At 39.7% G+C, this 6,000-nt stretch overlaps 1 protein-coding gene across 1 annotated transcript in view; it reads left to right on the top strand.

Moving 5' to 3' along the window:
- Positions 1-6,000, top strand: part of CCDC149 (coiled-coil domain containing 149) — a 50,137-nt gene that overhangs the window by 875 nt on the left and 43,262 nt on the right. The gene's annotated exons all lie outside the window — the stretch shown is intronic.

Raw genomic sequence — 6,000 nt, 5'->3', positions numbered from 1 at the left:
GGGCGGCAGCAGCCGGCCCGGCTGCCGCGGGGGCCGGACCGGGCCTGCCCCGTCGGGTCCCCTCCTGTGGCATACGGTTTGTGTTCTTACCTTACTGGAATCACACACGAGAGGGTTTTCAAACCCACGGTGTCCTACCTACAGCGGGGGAGAGGTCTGTGAACAGGGAGGGGGACAGTCGGCTTCAACAGGTAGAGGGAGAATTTTCAAAATACAAGGGTAGAAAAATTCATTACCTGCTATGTCCACGTTAAAAAGATCGACAGTGTTTACCGGTACATATTTTCATGTAGGATAAGTTACCAAACTCAGAGCAACTTGAGGTCAGTCTGTGTTAAAGGAATATCATCAAAATCAAGTCTGTTTATAGGCAAAACCATGAAGTTTGAAGTAGGTTGGTGTGCTGATTTTTACATTGCATTTCGCGTGGCATTAATTTTGCATAAGTGTAAGAATAGTATTTTTATGTTTACAACTAGCAAACACAATTTCTGTGCAAATGGCACGAGCGTAGATCAACCTGACCGAGTCTACTGTCCTAGAGTACAGTTCACACTGGTGAATTCCTCTGATTTCAGGAGGGCTTTGCCTCTGTTATATTATGTGAGTGTGGCCTAAGGCCCTGACCTCTCAAAAAGATGCACGAGTCTGGGGTTCTGAACCTTTCACTTCTCCCAGTGATTTCGGTGGGAGGTTGTGTGGGCCCAGGTCTGTGCTAGTACAGTATGTCCAGAATTGGAGTCTACCTACGCACACAGTGCTTGCAAACACACAAACTAATCCAGAAGAAAGTGAAAAGTGTGCTTTCGGTAGTGTCCTAATGGTGCAATGTTGCATCTGACCTCTTATTTCCCAAATGGAGTTTTATTTGGGAGTGGGGGTGGCGTCACATGGCAGGGAAGGGTAAGAGAAAGAGACAACTCACGAGGTGTGTTCAAAGGAAATGTCCCTATTTTTGTCTTTAAAAAGTCATTTAGAATTATTTTGGAACTCTTTTACCTTTGATATGATTTAACCTAGAAAATCAGTCTGGAAATTGAACACTTACTTTTGGTTTAGGGACTTCTTGATTGTAGCCAAGTTTAATGACTGTGCTAAGCTACATTCTTGCAAATACTTAAGCATACATATAATTTCTTGGGTTTTTTTTTTTTTTCAGGAACAATTAGAACCTAGTGATTTATATTCCATTTTTCTTCCTTTCTCTCTGTTTCCACAGCAGGCTTACAGCTTGTTTTTCTGCATGAAGTCTGTAGTGCATGCTGTCAGGGTATAGGCTTCCCTCTTTTGCCTTCATCTTCCTTTGGCTATTGTGACTAACTTCATGCGATTTACCCATTAACTCCAACATCCTAATGGGTCTGTGTGAAAGTGGCTCTAACTTCTGAAGTAACTTGTAGTAAGTTTTTCCAGTTTACTGTATCCTTTAGTGGTACAGAGCTTCTCCAGGCCTCTTACCTTCAGCGCTAAGTAATTTAAGTTTTGTTTCCTATTTATTTTGTAAACAGTTTTAAGTGCTTTCAAAATATAAGACAAGACAGGCAAGAAAAGACATTGTAGCACTAAACAAACACTCTCACATTGCTGATGCTGGACAGTTAAAATGTAGAATGGGGTTCACAATGTTGGTATAAAAGACCAGAAGCTGATGGGTTCGGATCCATGGTCACATGCTTTTTCATTTCCACAATCAGTCCTCCAAATTTGAAAGACAGGAGTAACTGAAATACCCATCAAAGCAACTGTAATATTTTAAAAAGTCTAATATTGCAAGTGTTAAGAAAAAGGGTAAGATGTATTTTTGGTCCTTATATATACATACACAACTGCTTGTACACACAGCTGTATATTTTTGTAGCTTGGCTTTTCATTCTTCATTAGACAAAAAGAATGCTCGGTTTTTTAAGGGTGTTCCAGTCTTTATTTACTCTTTTTTTTTTCCCTTTTGGCTTTTGTTCCATTTCAGTGCCTTTTCTTCTGTACTCTTTCATGCATCTTTTTCTGCTTTTATTATGCTTATCACTAACTTCTTGCTTGTTCTTTTGCCTCCGTGTTCATGTATTTTTCCACTTATTCTACAGCTATATGCATTTCAGGCCTAGTGTGCACCTGGTGCTCTGAGCAATGTTTGCACCACATGTACCTTGGACATTCTTTAGACTAACTCTAAATAGGATGACGTAGGAAGGAATACTGGGACAAAGCCAACTTAGCAAATACTGAAGGAGCAGAAAGAGTTATTATTTCCACTGATAATCTCACCAACAATACAAAAGCAGAAGCTTCAGGAGTGAGAATCCACATACATTTTGCCCAATCTTTAGCTGAGGTCAGGTATTGATGGTGTAGATATAAAAGGTAAAGTACTCTGTTGGGTTACCACGTAATTTTTGCTTGGAATCTTTTTTTTTTCCCCAACATTTTCCTCATGGAATGACCTGTGTTTAGTATACTAATAAGCCTGTGTAAAGCTGTAGGATGTAGACCTCATCAACAACTGCTTGTGTGACACAAATGAAACTAAGCCATAGGAAGAAATTTCTTGCTGGCTGGACTGAGATGGTGGCCTAAGTCTTCCAGAAACAAGTGATCTTCATAAATCTCAAAATACTATCCCAAGAGTATAGCCCATTCCTTTGAACAAGCCTTGGAATGTCTCTTATTAAAAAAAAAAAAAAAAAATCCATGGTGCAAACAAAATACCTCTCCCACCTGGAAGAGGATGAAAAGAGGAAAGTGTGACAGTAATTAGTTGCTTTGCTGAGCGCACTGCTAGAAAGCAATTCTTGAAAATAATTTTGGTCACCAAAATCTTGGTTGCAGAGTTTTGTTTGCTTGCTTTTAAGTGTTTTTAAATGTTCATACTTACTTCTCAGCCTGACCGCTGATACAGATACGCCAAGCTGTTGACTTACACAAACTTATGAGTCAAGTCCTTAGTGGCTCAGTTTTCCTGTCTCCGTAAGGGAGATGAAACATAACTAAATCCCATGAATATGAATGAAAAACACAATATATGAACTTTATTCGAGGGTAGTTGGGGGCTTCTTTTTGAAAGGTTGTAGAAACTTCCAACTCTGTATGTTCTGCTGTGGAGAAGGGTGTGATTTCAGTTTTTGTGTGAATCCCATGTAATCTGTCTTGGAGTCATTTGATTGAAGGATGATGACAGAATCAGTAATGGAGAAAGTAGTGGGTGGTAGCATGATCTTGGAGGGGTGGGATGAGTTGAACAGTACTGGGACATTATGTATGGTGGGGAAAAGACACTTTTACATAATCTGCAAGACCACCTCTGTCCTTGCTTTTGCGAGCTGACTTCTACGAGTTCGGTCTCCTTTCTGCTGAAGTCAGCGAGTGTGCTTCCATTCACTTCACTGAGTGTTGGCACCAGTCCTAATTTAATACTGCTTGGAGAACGTGTACTTTTGGCGGTGTTTTCCAATGGAAGCAAGAAAGGTTTCCTAGGAAACCCATATGACTAGAGTGGTTGTCCTGTCCTTTCTGCTAGCTTCTCCCTCGGATTTGCCAACTTATTAAATCCAATGTCAAAATGCTTCTCTTTTCCTTGTCACCTCCCACACATTAGAGCATTTACTCTGTGCTATTTACAGCTACTCATATGTGACTGTACCTCCTAAAATTAGTTTGAAGAAATTTAGTCTCCATTTAATTTGTCATTCTCAAGAGGCTATTTCTTGATTATTAACTATGCATGGTCTTCAGCAACACAGAGGGAAGTGATATCCTTGTGCTCTTGAGCTCCCTTGCTTAGTAATTGCCAACCTGAAACTTGGAGAAACTTTTGGGCAGTTATTTATCGAATGCGTGACTATTGAGCAGTAGTTCTAGTTCAAATAGCTAAATGTTCCAGACATTAATTCTGAATAAGAGTGAGAAACCTAACCTGCTTGTAATTGGCAGAGCATATCTTTCCCATTGGTTGCACAATTTTTTTAATGTGGACAAGAGAGAAGAGGAAGGAAAATAAGTGAGATTTCCATGTTTATAATATCTCTCTAACTTTCTGTCATGTTGCCTTTTCTAACAGAGTGTGAAATGTAATTCGCCAAACCTATATGAGGGGACACAACAAGCTTTGGAGCCACTAATTTCAGGGCTTTTCTAAATGTGGGCAAATGCCAGTGGCTGTAGGGAAGAACAAAGGGGAGCGGATGCTCTGAGGTTCCTAGGTGATTGGGTTGGCATTGTAATTGCTTTGTTATTTGGAAAAGGAAGTGGAAACACTAAAAGAGCTGGCACTGTGACTTACTGCTCTCCAAAGTTCTCGGGAGCTACAGGAGAGGTGCTGTGGAGACCTGCATGCTGGGCTTTCAGGCAACAAACCAAGTGTTTGCTTCTCATGTTCCCATGTTCCAGGTTAGACTAAGATACCCACATGGATGTTGAGGAGCAAACACAGAGAAATTAATGATGTAATCCCGTGCACAGTGTACAAAACTTTTAAGGGCTGGGCCACATTGCAAAATAGGGTTATTTTGACTAATCAAATCAGATGATGGTATTTCGAAAGTGACCAGTGAAGATGATGTGGTGTAATATTGTCATCAAGACAAGACGTGGTGTTCTGGAGAGCTGCTTGTATCACTTGTATCATCAGTAAACGATGCCAGCCTGGTGTGTGTTTCAGCAGTCAGGGTGTAGCTAGGGAAGCAAGCACTGGGCAGCAGGAAAAGCGGAGTTGTGGGATAAAACCAAGGACAATGCATTTAGGGACTCTTCAGTTTGTCATTGGCACAACAAAATTGCTTCCAAGAGTACAGTGAGGAGATATTGGACAAAAATTCAGGCAGTTCAATAGCAGTTGGATCTCTTGTCCAAAAGATGGTGAGTAGGATTCATGGTTTCTCTGAGAGCATGGTGGACGATAGGGTTTCCAGCGCCGCATACAATGTGGTGGCCCGTTGGCATTTGGGAGGACACAAGGTCCTGGAGTGTTGAGAGAACACAGAATATGATCCACAGTGACTCCAAAGCACAGTTTGGAGATATCTCTACTTTTACCCTCAAAAAATTAGGTATTTTCCTTCTTGGCACTAATTGCCATAAAATACCCAAGTATAAGTGAGTAATTTGTACCAATTTTAAATAAATTATTTTGTGATAGGAATTTGGTATGTTTGTTGGTTTAAAAAAGGAAAGTCTAAAACCTTGACACTGTCCCAGCTTCATCAGATTATTAGACCATGTCTACAGCGTTGTTAATGAGATCTATCCAGATTTGTCACTAAAAATAGCAATGGACAAATACTAAGTGTTTGATGTAGAGGGTCACCTTGGAGCAGTTACACTCTCCTGTAATGTCAGTCTCTTTTTACTCAATTTCACTAAAGTAGTTATCTGGCTGTAAAGCAGTTCAGGCAGTAATGTAGGATGTCATATATATTCCTTTAATTATTATGATCTTCCTTGTAGCAATTATAATTTGCTTTATTGCAGATAACAGCGAATTGGTAGATAAAAGTCACTAGACAGATATGAAAAGTTGTACGTTGTAGCTTTTAGATTGAAAGTGTAGCAGCTGGTTCTTGGTTAACTTTGTTTTTTAAACTCAGATTCTTTTGGAACATCAATTAAAAAGAAACAAAAGATAATAAGAATATTTCATAGTAACAGTAGTGCATAACAGAATTCACTTGTTTGTCTCACTAATAGACAGAATGTGAGACGTAGTCTTTTTCCTTTGATTACAGAGGAAGAAATCTCTATATGAATGCCAGAAGTATCTATTGAATGCTTTTTCTCAGACTTTATGAGAAATTTTTCCTTATCGCTTGCATTGCTCCAAAGACTGTTAAACTCCTGTGTTCTTTTTGACAGCATACCAATTTGCTGCACTTATTTGTCCATACGTGGGAAATTGTTGGTGGGACTCAGTTGTTTCCCTGAGTAGAATCCATTTCTGGTGTACAGTTGTTAGGTCAGTTTATGGCCATTATTAGGACTTTATTTTAACGTTCAGAAACATATATATTGGAT

The sequence above is a fragment of the Charadrius vociferus genome, unplaced genomic scaffold, assembly GCF_000708025.1.
Source record: "Charadrius vociferus isolate BGI_N301 unplaced genomic scaffold, ASM70802v2 scaffold306, whole genome shotgun sequence".
Classification (NCBI taxonomy): domain Eukaryota; kingdom Metazoa; phylum Chordata; class Aves; order Charadriiformes; family Charadriidae; genus Charadrius; species Charadrius vociferus.
Note: the sequence above shows the minus strand (reverse complement) of the source record. Positions and strands in the feature narration are given on the sequence as shown.